At 39.0% G+C, this 21840-nt stretch overlaps 1 protein-coding gene across 1 annotated transcript in view; it reads left to right on the top strand.

Annotated features, from left to right (window-relative positions):
- The window catches only part of LOC127620085 (atrial natriuretic peptide receptor 1-like), a 179887-nt gene that overhangs the window by 63670 nt on the left and 94377 nt on the right, over positions 1 to 21840 (top strand). The gene's annotated exons all lie outside the window — the stretch shown is intronic.

The raw sequence follows: 21840 nt of genomic DNA, 5'->3' as shown, positions 1-21840 counted from the left end.
CACTTAACAGTAAGCCCGGAGGAATTTACCTAGGTCCTGATTTAGCCATTCAGCTTGTCCATTGGATTGAGGGTGATATCCAGAGATTAGACTTACGTTAACGTTGAGCAATTTGAAGAATGCAGACCAGACTTGGGAGGTAAATTGGGGACCACGGTCATGAACAATGTCCTTAGGTAGGCCATAGAAGCAGAAGACATACTGGAACAGGTTCCCAGCACATTCCATAGACGAGGGGAGCTTGAGCAGAGGGATGAATCTACAGGCCTTAGAGAAGCGGTCCACCACTGTTACAATGGTAGTGAAACCCTAAGAGTTGGGTAGATCCATGACAAACTACAAAGTGATTTGGGACCAAGGACGACAAAGGGCAGGCAGAGGATGTAGGAGACCAGACGGGAGCTGTCGTACATACTTGGAGGTGGCACACACATTGCAGTTCTTAACATAGTCATCGACCTCAGTCGCTAGGTTCTCCCACCAAAACTAACCTGCAAGTAGCTTGTGTGCCTGGATGTCCGGAGTAGGCCGAGTCATGTAATCACTGAAGAACTCTGTTTTGTAAGGAGCTGAGAACAAAGACCTTATCAGGAGGGCAGTCAGTGGGAGTGGGTTCTTGTTTCTGAGCTTGGGTGATGTCTGCCATAATGCCCCATTGTATGGGAGCGACAATGAGAGCTGGTGAGATTTTCGATAGTCATAGGGTTGTTGCAAGTGGTGGACCCATAAATGGGGGACAGGGCATCGGCTTTGGTTTTCTTGGAGCAGGTTAAAAGGTTATTGCGAAATCAAACCTGGAGAAGAATAGCAACCATCGAGCTTGACATGGATTTAGATGCTTAGCAGACTGTAAGTATTCCAGGTTGCGATGATCCGTGAGCACCAGGAAAGGATGAGGAGCACCCCCTAACCAATGTCTCCAGTCCTCGAAAGCCAATTTCATGGCCAGCATTTCAATGTTACTGACGTCGTAATTTCTTTCAGCAGCAGACAACTTGCGTGAGTAGAAGGCAGAAGGATAGAGTTTGGCAGGAGATCCTTGTCATTGAGAGAGTACTGCACCAACTCCTGAATCAGAGGCTTTGGTTTTCTTGACAACTTGCGTGAGTAGAAGGCAGAGGCCCAGTCTAGTGCCTTTCCTGACAGCAGTGATACAATAAAGGAAACACAAGCTTCATCATTGGGATACATTTGAGGTAGTTGAGAGAAAAAAACTCCTCAGGAAACGAGGGTCAAGGATTAACAACAGCTGTAGAGTACAATGTGCTGCTGGCAGAGTTGCTAATGGAAACCCCCAATGGAGCATACTTGCGGTTTTGGCTACACGGATTTAAAGAGTTCTTCCGTGATAGAAGTGAGCTTGCACAGCTGCTGATGGTGACTTGTAAGCATTGCTGCTTGTGCTGTAACAAGCCGGTGTAACTGTTGGAAGGCTGCTGGATCTAGGTTTGGCGAAGTCTTCTGTAGCGAAGACACCGGGCGGTAATGTTAAGATCCATATGCAGTATAATACAAGATTTAACAGTACAACAATGTAGCAAAACAAAGGATAAACATGAAGCAGGCAAGGGTTCAGTACACAGGAAGACAGTCCAAAACAAGTAAATCCGAGAGACAGAGGGGTAATCCAGTAAACAGGCGATAGGTCCAAAAACACACAAGCAGACTGGGAAATATGATGAACAGGCAGGAGTCAAAACATAGGGAAAACAATAATGGTTATGAAGTTCCATTATTAGAAAGATAGTTCATGAAAGAAGGGTTAGTACTCTGGAGATTGCGAAGTCTGGTGACATTCAGGAGGGGTAGCAGGTGTTGCCGATGTGATAGTCATGCCATCGTAGATGTGTATGACTTTCTCTCATCTGCTGGGCACTAATGAAGATTTGTAGTAAAATATCTCAGCTCTGTAGGTCCATACAATGCATGTGAATGGTGGCCAGAACTTTAAAAAAATTTAATTATAAATCTCTATATGTATATATATTAGGGCTGTCGATTTAACGCGTTAATTCAGTGTGATTAATTTGACAAAAAATAACGTGTTAAAAAATTTACGCAATTAATTGCACCATAATAAGGAAGATTCCTTAGAAATGCAAGCTTGTAGTATCACCTGTTTACTCCAGAGGGCAGTAAGTGAAATTTCAGCTGTATGAGCAACGCACAGTTTATACAGTGAAGAAAACAACCCACAACACAGACATGTGTTAGGTTCTTGCGTTCAAAACACTTGAAGGAGTGCAAATGCTAACTAAGGGATCTCAAGATGTGTTTAAAGATTGAGTATTAAACTATATTTAACTTGAAACAGTGAACTAAACATTTTATGTTTATGACGCAACACACCCGAGACGTCTGACGCTGGTGTAGACTGATGGGCTCTTAAACAAGCCCACATAATAAATCTCCAACTGATTGACAAATTCACTTGTGAAATGGATTGCTGTGAACTGTATGCCAATGATTGACTTATGTTCAATAATATGGTAGTAAACAATACATTGTATTCTAAAGCTGCTTTTTGTATTGTCTTATCCATGATTAAAACTTCTGCTACAAGAATGTAATGCATTTTAATTATCAGTATGTATATATATATATATATATATATATATATATATATATATATATATATATATATATATATTTTTAAATATTTAAAGATAACTATGTATAATTATATATTGATATAAATATGTTTAATATTTATATATTGAGATGTGGATGTGGAGGTGAGTGTGAGTGTATGTCTGTCTATGTGTGGCCCTGCGATGGACTGGCGACCTGTCCAGGGTGTCCCCCGCCTTTCGCCCAATGTTAGCTGGGATAGGCTCCAGCCCCCCGCGACCCTGTACACAGGATAAGCGGTTGACAATGGATGGATGGATGGATGGATTTATATATTGAATTATTGTTATATGAAGGGCTTTCTCAGCAAATATTTGTATATGTGATTAATCGCGATTAATTAATCGGGACACCGTGTAATTAATTCGCTCTCCAATTTCAAATTCTTCTTCATATTGTTTTTTGGTTATTTGCATTTTTTGTGCATATCGCCACCTAGTGGGCAGGGAGGACAATTTATAGTAAAAAAGGACACAAATGTTTATCTATTTCGCACCCACACATATTATATCGCTTCTAAAGATACATGTATGTATTTAACCACTTTATGTGTTATTTGGACCTTCAATGTTCTGGATACCATTCACTTGCATTGTATGGACCTACAGAGCTGAAATATTCTTCTAAAAATCTTTGTGTTCAGCAGAAGAAAACATCTGGGATGGCATGAGGGTGAGTAAATGAGAGTATTTTAATTTATGTTTATGTTTAACAGATACTTACAGGTTGCACAGCATTGAAAATAATTATAGCAGCTCATTATGTTTATTCTTAAAAGGAAAGTGGTTATGTAAATTGTTTTAGCCATTTTGTTCTTCCGGTTTAAAAACGAAACTTCATCATAACGAAGAAACGTCAAAATATATGAGGTTTATGTGTAAACTCGTTGAGTGTTTCTTCCTATTATTCATGAGAGGCTATGCTTCTATCCAATCACTGCGCATTACAGCAGAGAATTGAAAACCTCTCACGGATATGATAGCGGTTCCAGGTAGGCGCAAGTTCAACTGCACTCGCAGAACAGAAATGAATACGGAATTTTACACAAAACAAAATCACTCACCAGAACGGACCACAGTCCATAACCGGACCAGAGTAAGCATGATTCTTGGCCGCAGTATTGCTACTCTAACGCTCCAAACATGCAGCAGCTGTTTAGAGATGCACATATTCCATCGCGTCTTTTCCATACATTTGATCATGGACAGGATAACATGACGGCTTGTTCAAAAACAAAAAGAGTCTAAATTATTTTCTGTGGTAAATCAACATTATGCCAAAAATATTATTGATCTAACTCTAGAGTTTAACTTGTATTAAACCAGAAACATTTATTGTAAGAATAAATATCTATGAATGTATGTTAAGTCTCAAAGTAGTCTTGATTTTGGTGGCAATTTCTGCTCTGTTCATATTAAAAAGTTTGACCAAACCATCACATCTTTGATTTGTAAACAGTTTTATAATCTTCTTCACACCTTTGTCTCATTATTGATATAAGTTTCCAACATCAAATATTTTGTCTCCACTCATATTTTGATGTTTAGGCATCTCTGTTGTGAGTGATGAAATTTGTTAAATAACGATATACAGTAGGGCTGTTTATTCAACTATGGGCTCTTTTGATCTTGTTGACAAAATAAACTCCTTCAAAACACTCGTTTCATGTTTATTTAAAGGCGCTGTAAGCAATTAAACATTCAACAAGACTGAGTGGTTAAATTAGTGCCATGTCTTTCCAAAACACTGCCCTCCAAAGACTCTTTTGTCTTAGGCTAAATGAAGACATTTGAAGAATTTAGATATCTTTTTCTATTGTAATTTTTCTATATTAACATTGTACAAGGCTGAAAAGTGATACAAAATAAACTAATAATAACACAAATATATTTAAGCAATATCACATGAGCAAGAGTGCGATATGGCCCTACATCAGCACTGCTGTGATTCGGCCGCAGGCCGAGTGCCGTAGGTAATTGTGTGTGTGTGTGTGTGTGTGTGTGTGTGTGTGTGTGTGTGTGTGAGAGATAGACAGAGAGAGAGAGAGATGGAGCGTGTGCGATCACCCCACACCCCACACCCTATCAGAGATGCTTACAGCTTTCCGAAGGTAAGCTTTCTCAGTGGAATAAAGATGTCAAAGCGGGGTATTCCTCTCTATTTCGGGGTAGCCGGTGCGCAAATGTCATTCACTATAGAAACAGCGATGTCCTCCGCTATTTTAAACAGTATGTATCTGTAACACAATTAATGATGGGCAAGGAGGAGGCGAGAACGCATGACGGACATGCCCGTAATTCTCTCTCTCGAACCATCGTCACCGGCCGCCTTTATCCCTCACGCGCCTCATCAGGCCGATTGGGGACCAGCGCGATATTCCGACCCGGCCCCGCCCCCCTTCGCTCCACACTCCTCCCAGCGTTATCTCAGGCCGGGGTGCCACCGACATGACGTACACCCCCCCCATCCCTGGGGCGGGGTGTATCTTGCGTCCCGCGCGGTCATCCCCGCCTTCCTCGCCCTGGGAGGAGACAGGAGGGGAAGACAACAACAAAAAAAAATAGGCGAGGGAAAAGGCCAACACGGTGCGAAAGAGAGAGAGAGGAGAGAGAGAAAAAGCTCACTCACCGGTTCTCTGATGTATCGTTGCGTGGTCCTTGAACACTCCTCCACACTCAGGCGGATGACAGCTGCTCCAACCCCGGGTGAACCGGAGTCAAACCTTCGACCCCCAGCGGGCAGAACGCCCCTCCGCTTTTCTGGCAGCAAATGGGGACAGTCCTTCGCCCCTGGCAGCGGCTCTACCGCTCCGGGCGGTCAGAGAGTTTCTTCCCTCCTCCCCTCGCGGACAGCGGTCTCCCTCGACCCCTCCGCGTCTCTGGGGACGGCAGGGCACTCCTCTGCCCCCGGCATCGGCTCCCTCGCTCCAGGCGGTCGGGGCATCCAGTCCCCACTTGCCCTGCGGATGGCGGCCGTTCCCTGCATCTGGGCGGTCGGGCTACTCCGTCACCCGTCAGATGGCAGCGGCGCTCTCCTGGGTGGACGGCAGTGTCGAGGACTCTGCAACGGGCATCCCTCCTCCTTCCCGGGTTTCGGCACCAATGTTACACAATTAATGATGGGCAAGGAGGAGGCGAGAACCGGCTTGTCAACATAAATGATAATTTTATTAAACTCAAACCAAAAGCACACATGACAAACATGCCCATGTAAAACTATCTCTCTCTCTCTCTCTCTCTCTCTCTCTCTCTCTCTCTCTCTCGAACCATCATCACCAGTCGCCTTTATCCCTCGCGCACCTCATCAAGCCGATTGGGGACCTGGCGTCGCGATATTCCGACCCAACCCCTCCCCCCTCCGCTCCACAGTATCCATTGTGGAAACTCACAGTGCGCTGTTCTATGTAAACAATGACTAACTGGCTCATATTACACACAAAAAGGATCTTTTGCCACCACCTGCTGGCTAACACAAGACAGTAACTCCTAACACATATGCATTACGCTTACACTTTAGATTAGAACAGCACGAACACAAGTTTTCATGTGATAACACTGAAGAAATGACACTTTGCTACAATGTAAAGTAGTGAGTATACAGCTTGTATAACAGTGTATATTTGCTGTCCCCTCAAAATAACTCAACACAAAGCCATTAATGCCTAAACTGCTGGCAACAAAAGTGAGTACACCCCTAAGTGAAAATGTCCAAAAAAAGTCTTTTTTTTTATTGTAAACAGATTGCTGTCTCCATAACTTCCGGAATCATCTCTTGAGTTCAGTTCAAGCCACAGGAATGTCATCTTTGTTCCAAAATTAATTCCTGATGAGGTTTTGAAACCACATGGTTCCCATGTCCAGGGAATGTCAATCACCTAAGACCCTGGTGACCTTGAAGCTTATAAAAGATTGAGAATGATTTCTCTTTCTCCTCCAAGATGCAGTATATGCCACCTTGCCTCAACTGATCACAGCTGCATTTCACTCTTTTTTCAGTTCCTCTTTGAAATGTTTCTCAAATGGAATGACCCAAAGATCAGAGTCCAATAATTCACCGAACAGTTTCGTAACTTTATTGCACAGTATTTCAGTGCAAAGCCTTAGTCACATAACACCTACACTTCAACTTAACGAAGTGTTATATTCAGTACACTGGTATAGCACTACACAATATGCATTTAAATTGAATCATTGAATTTAAGAATAAACAATTTACTGAATTCACAAATGTCAGCACTTTTCATCATCTATCACAATGGGTAAGACCAAAGAATAAGGATATGATGTGCGGCAAAAGGTTGTTGAGCTTCACAAAATGGAAAATGGCTGTAAGGAAATAGCTAAAGCTTTGAAATTTCCAATTTCAAAACTTCACATTGATGCATTGTCCTTTGTTAGTTTGCTGATGAAGGGGTTTGTTGCCATTGCCAATTAACTGATAGTCTGTGTATTCCATTTTAAGAGTGTAGTCCATCATTAGATCAAGGTGATGCAGGCAGAGATCAGTGAGGTGCATTGCAGTTCAACCAGTTGGTAATTTCGGTGAGGTCTATCCTAAATCCAAATTTCAGGCAATGGCATATGATGTATCACATGTCTTATGGTTGGAGTTGGCATCAGTTCAACCACAAAATCAAGGTTCTGCCATGGCCATCCCAGTTTTCTGACCTGAACCCCATAGAAAACCTGTGGGGTGAACTGAAGAGGAGAGTCCACCAGCGGAATTTGAAGGATATTGAGAGATTCTGTATGGAGGAATGATATCAGATCCCTTGCCATGTGTTCTCCAACCTCATTATACATTATAGGAGAAGACTCAGAGCTGTTATCTTGGCAAAGGTAGGTTGCACAAAGTATTGAAATAAAAGGGTACCAATAACTGTGCCACACCAATATTTGACAGAAATATGAGTATTTTGGTAAAACTTGTGTTGTGTTTGCAATTGTATTATATCCTTTAGAGGATATATGTTTGTGAATATTTTTCAATAAAGGATAAACAATAAAGACTTTTCACAGACTTCTTTGCTCATATTTATCAAGGGTGCCAATATTTTTGGACACCACTGTATATCCAGATGCACACTGTAGTCAAGCATACTTTCTGCATTGCAAAGTGCCAGTTCTGGTGCTTGGATAACACTCTTTGAACGATGCTGTACAGTCTCCGCAAAGCATGCCAGATCACGGAAGTCTGCTGCATCCTCTATAACCTAGAGCAAGCTGGGGAATTTCCCTATGCAAATTGCAATCAGCCCTAATTTTGTGGGTGTGTTAGCACCATTACTGATTAACCTTGTTTGAATTATTGTTTTAGTGAATCCAGTGCCAAAGCAATGCTAGAATGTGTGTAAAGAAACAACACTATCAGGAGCAATTTATTCTCTGTGCATTCCACATTTTGTGTTTTATTTGTGGGAGAATATTCCCCTACAGAGGGTCTATATATACTGTACATCCAACCACAATATACAAGCCTCATGGGTAGGGAGCTTTATATTTAAAGAGGTTCTGTGGGGATTTGTGGTAGAAAGGGAAATTGATTCCAGAAAATAGACTGAGATGGCTCTTCTTAGTCAGAGAGATTGCTGAAGTTGCTGGATATGTTTGTTTGTGCTCTGACAGTAAATGTCACCCAGCATTCGCCCTGAAAAAAGCTCCCAACTCACGTGTTTATGTGAGAGATGAGTAACCTTTCACTGACAGTGGGGAAGAATAGTAATTACCCTTAGCGGTAGGTCTCCTTGTGTGAGTCTGTAACCACAGCACAGTCTGTTAGCTCGAGATCTGCAAAGTGCTATTGAAGATGCGCCCAGACTGAGCCCTCTGTCCACCCTTCTATTCAAGCTGAACTACATGCTTTTGAGTGTTGTACAAAACACCTCCACCAATGAGGTTCTAGGGGCATGGATTTTGGTTTTGATCTTCTTCAGTTTGAGTTCAGTTGTGATAGTTGTACTTGCTGGTTCCATTTATTTTCTGTCAGCTTTAAGACTTTATTATAATAATATTAATAACTTCATTTTTTAAGCACCTTTTTAGCAATTTAGCACAATGTGATTAAAAAATAAATCAAATCAAAACACACTTAGTAAAACTCAAGGTAACAACAAACTAAAATTCCTAAAGTAGTAAAAGCAAGTCTATACAAATCGTTTGGCCTTCACTACAAAAGCTCTATCACCTTTAGTTTTGTATCTGGATCTTGTAACAGCCAACAGTTCACGATAAGAAGAACTAATTGGTCTAACTGTTTCGTAAGGTCTTAAAAGTTATGCTAAATAATCAGGGACCAAAACATGTAATGATTTGTATGTAATTAATAAAATCTTAAAATCGACCCTAAAATTAATTAGTAACCAATGCAAAGAAGCTATAATGGGAGTAATATGATTAAAAGACCTAGTTCGTGTCAAAAGACTAGCTGCAGTGTTTTGCACTGATTGAAGCCGTGCTAAATTGCATTGATTTAAAGTTGAAAACAGGGCATTACAATAATCAAGGTGAGACGAAATAAAAATATATATAAGATTCTCTGTATCCCTAAAACTCAAAACATATCTCACCTTGGAAATGTTCTGTAACTGATAAAAACAAAACTGAACTAACTTTCGCACATGATATTCAAAATTGGTATTTGTATCAAAATAGATGGCCAAATTCCTCACTACTTGCTGAAAATGTGGGACCACCAGATTAAGTGTCGAATCAATCTAACTTTTTTAAAACCATGACCGATTATAACAACATCTGTTTTGTCAGTATATAACTGCAGAAAATTACAACCTGATGTCATGAAAAGTCGTACATGATTTACAGGGGTGGAAAGAGTACTGAAAAATCATACTCAAGTAAAAGTGCTGTTACTTCCCAAAAAATGTATACTCATGAGTAGTACTGAGTTGCGAAACCTATCCCCCATTATATTGAACACTGTATGCCAACTTTTAAAATACATCACTTATCTATGAGAAAACCTGCATGAATCTGATTCCAAAAATATAAGGGAGACATGATAACAGAAATGAAAAGATTAAAAAGTTATTTTCAATACAATGATCACCATTTTAAATCGTAATATATGAAACAATTACATTAAAATCAGTTTATGTGTAATTGTTGTGCATAAAACATGTTCAAACAATGCAAAAAAATGCACACAAAAAAATGCTAAATAAGCACTTTGCACATTGTGTCCTGCACAATAGAGGAGGTAGAGCAGGCATGGGAAAAATTGTTTGGTACATGGGCTACATCACGCTTAAAAAATAATAATTCACCCAAAAATGAAAATAATCTCATAATTTGCTCACCCTCATGCCATCCTGGATGTGCATACCTTTCTTTCTTCAGCAGAACACAAATTAAGATTTTTAGAAGAATATCTCAGCTCAATCTTCACTTTAACTTTCACATTCTTATTTTTATTTTGGTGATTCACATTCTTCATGTGTATTGCCACCTACTGGGCAGAGAGAATAATTTCTAGCAAAAACTAAAATATTGATCTGTTTCTCACCCACACCTGCCATATCAATTCTGAAGTCATGGATTAAACCACTGGAGTTGTACTATATGTATTTTGGCACCCCTTCACTTACATTGTATGGACCTACAGAGCTGAAATATTCTTCTGACAATCTTCATTTGTGTTCTGAAGAAAGAAAGTCATAGACAGATGGCAAGAGTGTGAGTAAATGATGAGAGAATTTTCATTTTTGTGTGAATCATTTCTTTAAGTAGCACATGGGGGGCCACCTTGTCCTACTTTTGAGATACAATGTCCCGCATTGATTTAGTTGTTGCATCTTTTAAGCCAAGAAATAGTTGTGTTCTCATTCTAATGCATGATGCACCATTTTCTGAAGTTTGTGACTGGTGGAATATTCTGTCTGAAATATTGCTCAGCAAATGTTGATACTTTTCTATCGTTATAAAGGCTAAGCTTAATTATTAATTATTTTATCATTTCTACTTTCCTGGTAATTTATTATATCAATTAACACAATCTCTACATCAGGGGTCAGTATTATAAAAAATTTATAATATTTTCAAAAAATATTATAAAAAATTTCACTGTTTTATTCTATTACATGAATATTTTTATAGCTACTAAAGTTATTCAGCCAAAAGCAGAGAGTGGTTTTCTCGTTTCCTTGTTAATGTTGTTTGATTAATAGACTTTATATGACATAGCCTACTAGACAGTGCTCAATTCGGTTACATGTACACTTCAAGTCAAATATTTTGATGCAAATACGCTTTATGTTCCACTGTTAAAATTAACTTTAGACATAAACGACTGCGTTTACATCCATAACAATTGGCACCAGATCTACAGCTGCCGTTCAAGTTTTTTACGTGTGATTTGTTTTGACAGGAGTCACGAGACTCTCTCTAGCTAATCATGTTGATATATAAAAATAAAATCAGGACAGGGAAGTAGGGAACTCAGACGGTGAGAAAATAGCGCAGTAAAAGTAGAGTTACATCACTTAAAATATACTCAAGTAAAATTAAATGTATACCATTTTTAAACTACTTAAAGTAAAATTCTTGGGAAAAATTTGTTAATTACAGTAACGTGAGTATTTGAAATTCGTTACTTTACACCCCTGATAATTTACGAGTTGGCTATTTTGTATGGTCTCGAACGATGTTGTTCGCATAAACTCGTAAAACATTATCACGCGCGAGTTCCCGGATGTCTAATGCGGAATCGTGAGTTCAGTGCATGAGGCTTTAAGGACATACTTATTAATATTATGCCCTTTACCAAACCCCTTATCTAAACTTAACAGATCAGAAGAGTGTATAAACATGATAGGAAGCTGTTGTGTGTGACAGAAGCAATTAATTGTCGCATCTTAGATGGAAATGATGTCCAGCAACACCATTGGCTTTAGTGAAAGTCGTTGCATGTGTGCAGTCCCACGATATCATAAGAATTATCCAAATTTAGAAAAGTAGTATGAATCATGATGATTTCATCATGAGACTGTTGGAAAATGACATGCCATCCATTTTTTTATACCTGCTATACAAGCTTGAAGAACATTTCGATTTGTCAGATCATTAGGATTTAACGACAAATACAACTGTAGGTCATCTGCATTGCAATATGTGTAGATATGTAGTAATATATAGAAAAAACAAAATTGGCCCTAACAGGGATCCTTGCAGAACACCACAGTTTATTGTTGAAGAGGAGGACATCTTATCTCAAACAGACACTACAAAATGTCCTTTTCGACAAATAGGAAACAAACCAATCTAAAGCCACCCCATATATTCTCACCCATCTCTTCAGTGTATCAATTAAAACTGAATAATCAACTGTATCATATGCTTCATTTAAATCAAGCAACACTAAAATGGAGCACTCTCCATTGTCCTCCATCATCAATAAATCATTGGTCATCCTTAAAAGGGCAGTTTCTGTACTATGGTTTTCTCTAAAACCTGACTGAAATTTCTCTAACTTTTTGTTATCCTTCAATACCTTCAACAGTTGCTTTGCTACTGCTTTCTCTATCATTTTTTAGATGAAAGATAATTTTGAGATTATATGAGGTCTATAGTTATTAGCAACCAAAGGGTCTAATGAGAGCTTCTTCATAAGCAGTTGAACTATCGCAGTGTTAACTACTCTTGGAAACATCCTGACACAATGGGGCTATTTTCTATAGTCAACAAAGTAGGGCCTAAAGTCCCAATAACTTTTTGGTGCAGATCCTGCCACTCTTAAAGAAAAACTTCAATGGTACTTCAGTTTAGCTTCACTTTAATTCAGAAATAAATTATTTTCTTATCAAGAACCATTTTTTTTCCCCTGTATAGGATTGTTGATGTTTGGTTATTTGGAGATTAAAACAATGTCTTGATCTTTCATTTATAGGTTCTTTAGAACAGTGTATTGGTGAGTGGGTTCAGGAATAGTTTATTCAAAAATGTATATTTTGCCATTACTTACACTCATTTTGTTCCAAACTGTTTTAATCTGGTCATTGACAAAATTACTCACAAAAATGTTTGTTGACGAGGGTTTTTTTTGTCAGTGGTAACAAAGACAAGATGAAAAAGAAGCATTATGACAATAATCAAATGGTTTTAACTGACAAGAAAAAATAATACTGCAAAATATTAACAATGCATGTTTTTTTTTTTTTTTAAGAATCTAGAAAGGATTGATTCAAGTAATCTAGTCATAGTATGTTGGGGATTTCCCTGCTTGAGCTGTGTTAGCCGCCAGAGCCAATCTCCTGTACAATGAACATTACTAAAGGATTAATTATCTCACTCACACTAATCATATATATATATATATGAGATTGATCAGATATATCCACAACATAAACAAAATATTAAAACTTACTGTTAGATTATTTCTCCTATAATCTATGTAGTTCGTAGTTTTCACCCCCAGGACTCTCCATTGTCCTCTCGCTCAGGAGTATGCTTGCCAGGGAAGAGACTCAATCAAAGCGTCTTCAAAGGTTTACTGACAGTCAAACATATTTATACCATGCGTCAAGGATAACAGACATCTCTATATGTGTGCCAGTCTAAACAGTGCTATCAGAATACCAATTTATACCAGTTTGTACTGAAGGATGAGCTTGAGATATCCTTGAGCTTCAGATGAGGAGAGCAGAAGGAACAGAAAAACAAGTGCTATGTGTCAGTAAAGACTAGTGACAATGGTGAAAAAGTAGGCCTGAAACTGAGAGCAAATCTGTTTATCAGTAAAATCAGTTTAGTTCAGTAAATGCATGATGAACTATTTAAGAGTGGTAATTTACAATCCAGTTTCTCCTTCTGCACTGTCTATTGACCAATCATGTGTCACCTACTTTCTTACCAACCAAACTTATTGTATATTACCATTCTTCGGACAACAAACCAAACATCTCTCTCCCGAATAGACTAGGAAAGAGTAAAAGATTTGCATCCACTAATCTAATTACCAATCAATACAATGAAATTTATTTAAAAAACAAATTGATTACAATTGATTTCTGGTTACACAAATAATCAAAGAGTGGTTTTAATTGTTGTACATAGATTCAGTTCTAGCATGAAAAATAGAATACTGAGTAGATACAAGGGTATTCATTGCCCTATTAATCAAATAATTAATCAGTGGCAAAGCACAGCAAGCAATAAAGGCTAATATCAAAAGGATTACACCAGTGGGTATTAGTGCATTCAAAAATATTCAGCCAGGCCAAAATACCATTTTCACCTCTACTTCGTAAATCATTAGCAGTTATTGACATGTTCTGAAAACCTTCATCAATCAAATGTCCATCAGCATCGTTATCAGGGATAAATGTACAGCATGTTTCTCCTACAAGAACACAAACTCCTCCTTGGATAGAATCTTTCTTTCTCTTTCTCTTGTTATCATCATTCATCGATTCAGACAACCGTGTTGCTCCTCGTTATTGTGCTTTCTCCATGGCTTTCTCAAAATCAGGTTCTCCAGAACTCTCAATCTCAGATTCTCCCGATCTCAGTGGCTCTTTCTCTCCTTGGGCTGCTTTCACCCGTCCAGCATGGATCCACTGTGGCTGTAAGTCAGTCAGCAACCCGGTCTGTGTCACAGCAATGACAGTCGTGGGTCCCAGGTACCTTGGCTCTGCAACATTAGTGGTCTTCAAACACTTCACCAACACCTGCTGTCATGGAACAATGGAATGAATCTGCTTTTCAGTTGGCATAGGAAGAGACAAAGAAACATCGCCATTGATTCCATTCAAAGTTTTAATTAGGGAATCCACATAATCTAAAATCAGCACCTCCACGTCTCTTGTGGAAAGATTGCCAGCACGATCTTTGAACCATGGGGTTGGGAAAGGTCTACCCATTAATATTTCAAAAGGTGACATCTTTGTGATTGAGGATGGGGTCATTCTTATCTCTCTTAACACCATGGGAAGTACATCTACCCACTTTAATCTCGTATCTAAGTAGGCTTTAGTTATTCTCTCCTTAACTGTTCTGTTAGTCACAAGCATATACTAATTGTTACCAAGGCAATTCCGGATGTGGGAGGGATTCATGGGCCACTGATTTATGCCTATTCATCTGGGCTCATACCAAGCAGGAATCAGGCAAAAAAGAGACAATCCTTCTCACATTCAGGATACAGGATACCTTTATTTTCAGGGCCCATCTCCCAAAATGGCTTCATGTCTTTCCATATAGAAAATGACGTTTTCATGTGATTATAATCCCATGCTGGGTCTCCCCAGCCTCCCGTGACCATAGATTTCATGCTAGCCATGTCTGTGGTTTTAAATGATCCTTCCCTTGGATAAGGATCTATATGAGTTTTAAACCCTGACCATCCTGCCATATTACTCCAAAACAGTTCGGTGTTAAAGCCTTTATTACTTCTGAACATCCGGTCTCTGGGTGTTTCCCCCAGAATCTTCTGACTTATCTCGTTCCTCATTCTCACAACTCAACAAGGATGTTTCCTCCTCAGTGATACAGTAAACACAATCAATTTGATGACCAAATATTCTGCAAAAAAATACTTTTTGGCTTTAATTTTGCTCTGAAAACTCTTTTTGATATAAAGAGGTATAAAAATTAATTTGTGAGCGAATGACACAGAGTACTATAGGAACAGGATCCCACTGAAAAGTTTCAGAAAAATATTTAATCTATTTCTCTTCCCATGTCTATAGCTCGTGAGGCTCCCACTTCCCAACGGAAGAACCGATCTGTAATAATAACATATACTAAAATATGTTAAAGATCTTTTGGGCGAAAACTAATGTATTTCTCTGCAGACAGGAGTGAAAACAAAAATACGTTTCTCTTACCTGTCCAGGGAAATCCCCATACTGGCCACCAAAATTGTTCGATTATTTCTCCTATAATCTATGTAGTTCGTAGTTTTCACCCCCAGGACTCTCCATTGTCCTCTCGCTCAGGAATATGCTTGCCAGGGAAGAGACTCTGACACAAAATTTATATCAAAGCATCTTCAAAGGTTTATTGACAGTCAAACATATTTATACCATGCGTCAAGGATAACAGACATCTCTATATGTGTGCCAGTCTAAACAGTGCTATCAGAATACCAATTTATACCAGTTTGTACTGAAGGATGAGCTTAAGATATCCTTGAACTTCAGATAAGGAGAGCAGAAGGAACAGAAAAACAAGTGCTATGTGTCAGTAAAGACTAGTGACAATTTAATTAAAAATGAAAAAGTAGGCCTGAAACTGAGAGCAAATCTATATTTCTTACACTTACATCTGCAGACAATGCTGCGAATGAACTGGTGAACTTGAACTAAGTTACGCACTAGTCAAAATGCATAACTTTCGTTGTGAATACCCCGTTTCCTTAACACTCTACACGTAACGCAATATCTTTAGCTGTCTACACATGAGGGGTAAATTAAAAAGTAGCTAATTCCTCAGTATGTTTATTATATATATATATATATATATATATATATATATATATATATATAGACACAAACAAAGATTTATTTTTTTTTTGATATTCAATGCAATGAGAGTCCATGTGGCTCAAGTCTTCTGAAGACATACGGTTTTGGTGTAGCTCGGGTTTTCAGGACTGTGTTCTCATGTTGTTTTATCTTAAATATTAAACATTAATCTTACATTTTTATACAGGTTTAAACAATTGTTAGTTTATGCGAATTTCAAAACATTTGAATACTTGATTAAAGTTTGTTCTGTTGCAGTTTGATTCATGTTTTTGTCATTTTGCATCTCATCAACTAAGATGTTTGTTTTTTGTTTTTTACTAAAATGATAGGAAAATTGACTAAAATGTATGAATATGACATGATGAAATATTGACTAAATGCAAAGGAAATTTTCATCAAAAGACCAACTTTATTGCTAAAATAAAAAGCTGTGTAATAAATTCAATGGTTTTGACCTGTATAACACAAAAGGAGAAGCATGTCCAATCTGCGCTTTCCCGTACGGCGAAGGCAGACATTGACCAGGGGCTGTCAAGCTTTAAAAAAACAAAACAAAGCACAGTTAAAGTAGTCCATATGACTTGTGCAATGTATTACAATACTTCAATAGCCATAACATGAAAGCTTTGTGTGAGGAACAGAGCGAAACGTAACAAATTTAACAAAATTGTATAATTTCTTCCCCCGTAGTTCTGAAATCTCATTTGCGTTATATATTTAGACTTTGTTGTGTGAAGACGCATCACATCTAATTTGATTTGAAAACCATATTGGTTTTTGCAAGTCTCATAACCAATCACGGCACGGCAAGTTTGTCCAAGCTGAAGCATGAATAATATTTGAAAGTTATGGTGAAGGGTTTTGATTTTGAGTGAATAATGACTTATGATTATTTCTGTCTGATAATTTACCTTCATGTCGTAACTTCTATAAATGTATTACTTATGCGGAACACAAACAATGACGGTGGATAGTGTTTCAGTTTCAAGCTTCAAAAAAGTAATTATGCAGCTCATGTCTCATATTCCAAGTCTTCTGATGACATCCAATATGTTTTGGTGAGTAGCCAAATTTAAGTAATTGTTTTGTGAAAAGCCGGTAAAGGTTTAACACTCATTAAAACACACAAAGACACAAACATTCCAACATGTAAAGTTGCCACCCTGCTTGCCTGTCTTTGAGTATGTGCTGCCACATACAACATTGCAAATACATATTAGCAGTGCCTTGAAAGAGTTCCAGCTGTGTTTCCATTTAGATAACTATTAGATAAAAAATGCTGGACTCTGTGCACAGTCAAATTATTTTCTGAACAGTAATAAGGTGTCTGCAACTCTTCCCAGCATTCAGTTCTTCTGCTCTCTGTTAGCCTCGCGCATCCATTTCCCCAAGGCAGTGAGCTTATTTTGAAGGTTCCTACTGCCCGCAGCTCACACGTCTCTCTCCAATTAGTTGCTCCATTTATGCTGCCACATTATCTCTCTCTCTCTCTCTCTCTCTCTCTCTCTCTCTCTCCCTTGTAGAAACCACTGGTTTCAACCTGGTCTCATAGATTCATGTTACTATAGCTACATTTTTGCAAAATTATTTTTACATGTCTCATACGTACAATAACAAAGCAATGTCCTGGGGAAATAAACATTAGGTGCAACAACATGACATTTATTCACTTTCACACAAATCATGAGTAAAAGGTCACATTATCAATATTATATAAACACTTTTCGCCCTGAAAATGCTATCTTATGACATCTAAACACTTTTACTGCAGAGTATGACTTGTAAGGCGATACATTTTAACATTTACATTACATACCCTACCGCATTTACAAGCTTGTTCAAGCGCAGTCAAATTGTGTGGTAGATAGTAGATTGCACTTGCTATGCAAAGGATCTGACAAAATGATGTGGTTGCCTCAGAAATTGCGTTTTTCAGCTCTCATTTGCTATTTATGACACCTTGTCAGTATGGGAGAACATTGAAATTGCTTTAAGCACCACACACAGTGGACATTTCACTTTGGAACGTTGTGATACTTGTAAGAAACGATGTAATGTCATTTTGCAAAAATGCCGCCATAGACATGGGGGGGGGGGTCGCACACTGGCCGCATCTGGCGGACGACATGATTCGTTCTAAATTCAAAACATTTTTTTTTTTTTTACAAAAGGTACACACACGACGCAAATGCTCAGCGTCAACATTCTGAGTGCCACGGAGCGCTCCGAAAGACCTATTCATGGCTCCATACATAGAAATTGCATAATAAATGTTGCGCAGTTTCACCAGTTTCACTAACCTGCAAACTCATCACGTCATATTTTTCATTCTTGTAATTTTTGACTGCCAATTGTGCCACTTCAACTCATCCTGTGTGTGTGATCGTGACCACGACAGGCTTCAGTAAATTTTATATCACCCTCTTGTGGTCTCCCAATGCTATTACACCACACAGTTAAATAAAGGCCAACTGAGTGAATTGGAAAGCACACAAATTGGGCTTCTAATTTAAATGTTGGATCATTTTAATATATAGATGCCTCAAAAATATATCGATAAAATTATCCAATCGATATATCGATATTTTATGACATCCCCATAAAAATCCCATACATTACATTAAAGGAGGGACCCGAGCCATCTCTATCTTCTACCAAAATATCATAGAGACTTGGGGTGGGATTCTTTTTTATTCAGTGCAGTAAGCAACCATCCAGGCACACTAGCAACCACATAGCAATGCCCTGCAACCACCCAGAACACCCTATGTTCTTATGTTCTTCAGAAAAAGAAATAAAAATCCAAACTAAATTATAGTTTTTAATAATATGTAGTCAGTCTGTTAGTCTTTGTTACTCCCAGATCAGCATACTTTTTGCTTCAGGTTTTGCTGTGGTGTTGTTGTTTTGTTGCTCACAGTTGCGTTTATGGGCTATATTGCTCTATTTTTCTGCATCTCTCTCTGTCTGATTATGTATTTTCTCTCAATCTTTTCTCACCAACATGTATTTCTCAGTGTCTTGCATCACTGTCTCAAGATCTCTTAACCTGTTGCATTTAAAAAAAAAATTCGGTCTGATTGGATTACATTTTTTGAGTCTACTATATCTCCCACTCTCTCTCTCTCTCTTGTTTACCCTTGTACCTAGAATTTGCATTTCAATTCACCTTCTATGCTGTCTCTCTTAAGACTCACGCAATCTTGTTTCCTTGTTCCGCAATCTCCATATCCTCCATCACCCACAGATGTTCCGTATTGATGAGTCCACACTCTTTCTATAGTTGCTATGACAACCACACTTTTCTACATCCTTCTGAATCCTTTCATTTTTTTTGGAGCATTTTCCTTCCACTTCATTATGGTATAGCAAAGCTCTGAGTTTTGCCAAGAAACATCTGGCTATGTGCCGTGGATTTCTCTGCTGAATTGCTGTAGCTCAGTGTGACAGTCATATTGGTAGGGCCAGTTACTTCATTTGACTAGATTATATAATTTAAATGAAACTATATGTTGGCGATAGAAAAGCCTCTTACAAGCACTAGGGAAAGTAAGATATTGATATAAACAGTAGTGAAATGAATTCATATGAAATTGTCTCTCTCTCACTACTATTGAATCCCATTTAAATATAAAAATGGCTTGCATTTACTGCTATAGTGCTCATACATATACTGATGTAACTTAAATGGCAGCAATAGATCTGGCACCAACTGCTATTATTCATGGGTGGGTCAGATGACGTAAAGACTTTTAGGCTACAGCAGTTACGTCATGTACGGGTTACATAGGTGGCACGTGTCGGACCTAAAGAAGAACGTTGTCGGAAACGTAACAATTAATGAGCATGAGGAGAGTCAAACATCTTCTGAAGACAATTAATTTGTGGTGAAAAGAGGTCACACACCTTATGTTGGATTAAATCCTTAAAGGATTATACTTCTTGAGCTTACCCTGTGGAGTTTACTTGTTCCAAAAAATTAAGCAAAATGAATTCAAGCAAAAATTAAGGTTACAGTGAGGCACTTTCATTGGAAGAGAATGGGGACAATTTGAGAGGGTTTAAAGGCAGAAATGTGAAGCTATAATTTTATTAAAGCACTTTTTATTGTTGTTGTTTTGTTTTGGATTTTCTCCCCTTTCTCAGAAATTTGGTATGCCCAATTCCCAATGCACTCTATGTTCTAGTGGTTGCATATTGACTTGCCTCAATCCGGGTGACAGAGGACGAATCTCAGTTGCCTCCGCGTCTAAGACTGCCAATCTGCGCATCTTATCATATGGCTTGTTGAGTGCGTTTCCGCAGAGACCTTGCATGTGTGTAGGCTTCAAGCTATTCTCCACGCCATCTACGCACAACTCACCACATGCCCCTTCGAGATTGAGAACCATATTATAGTGACCACAAGGAGGTTACCCAAATGTGACACTCCCCTCCCTAGCAACCGGTCCAATTGGTTGCTTAGGAAGCCTGACTGGAGTCACTCAGCACTCCCTGGATTTGAACTTCCGACTCCAGGTGTGGTAGTCAGCATCTTTACTTACTGAGCTACCCAGGCCCTCTTAAAGCCCTTACATTAATTCTTCTGTGAAAATTGTGGATTATTTGAGGGGTAACGTTTGTTTAAATCACAATTTTTACAATCATTTTAAGGTTCCGGTGTTTCATTGTCATGGTAACAAAGTTGTAAAATTGGCTTTAAAATAACTTTATAAAGCTAAGGTTAGTAAGTGATTTTTATCATACTAAAATCATGTTAACACGCATATTGTTTACATCTTGTGGCTATACTTTTTAACAGTGAGTATTTTATTGTTTACGGATTGCCCCCATTGACTTCCATTGTAAGTGCCTCACTGTAACCCAGATTTTTGCTTATTTTTTAAGAAAAGGAGGGTCCAATCTAAATAAATTTTTGTGGTAATCAACATGTAAAAGGGCGGAGGGTGGGGCCAGGTCGTGATTTTACACACCCGGTCCCTTATCAGTCTAATTAAGCCTCCGAGAGGGATAAAGGCCAACTGCGGATGGTGGTGCGATAGGGAGAGAGATCGTTTACGGGAAGCTGTCCGTCATGTGTGTGTTTGTGTCTTTTTGATTAAGAAGTTTTTCATTAAAATATTATTTATTTTGTCAAGCCGTTTCTCACCTCCTCCTTTCCATTGCACTCCTTTACACTGGTGCCGAAGACCCAGGAAGGAGGAGGTATACGCCGTAGTGGAGTTCTCGCCACTACCATCCACCCCAACGGAGCAGCCGTGGCCGTCTTCTGGGGGAAGGAGGAGCTCGGCCACCTGGAAGTGGAGGAATTGGTCGCTGTCCGCGAGGGGAGAAGGGGCTCCTAGCCAACCGCCTGGAGTGGTCAGGGCCACTGCCAGGGGCAGAGGAGACCCCTACAAGCTGCTGAAATGCGGCGAGGTCTGAGACAGCAGAGCGGTGAGGGGCTAACTTCCGACCACCTGGAGTGGGGACTGCCTCCGATCTGCCTGGGGAGTTGCGGCTGTCGTCCACTAGAGGGTGGAGGAGTGGCCGAGGACACCCCCCCCCAATCCATATTTTAATTATTTTTGTTTCCTTTCCACTGTCCCCTCCCAGATTTAGGAAGGCAGGGATGACCTGCCGGCAGATTCCATATTCCGCCCTACCACTGGGAAATTGGTGTACGTCATGCCTGAGAGAACAAGGGAGGAATGTGACAGGACGGAGGGCGGGCCGGGTCGTGATTTTACACA

The sequence above is a fragment of the Xyrauchen texanus genome, chromosome 26, assembly GCF_025860055.1.
Source record: "Xyrauchen texanus isolate HMW12.3.18 chromosome 26, RBS_HiC_50CHRs, whole genome shotgun sequence".
Lineage (NCBI taxonomy): Eukaryota > Metazoa > Chordata > Actinopteri > Cypriniformes > Catostomidae > Xyrauchen > Xyrauchen texanus.
Note: the sequence above shows the minus strand (reverse complement) of the source record. Positions and strands in the feature narration are given on the sequence as shown.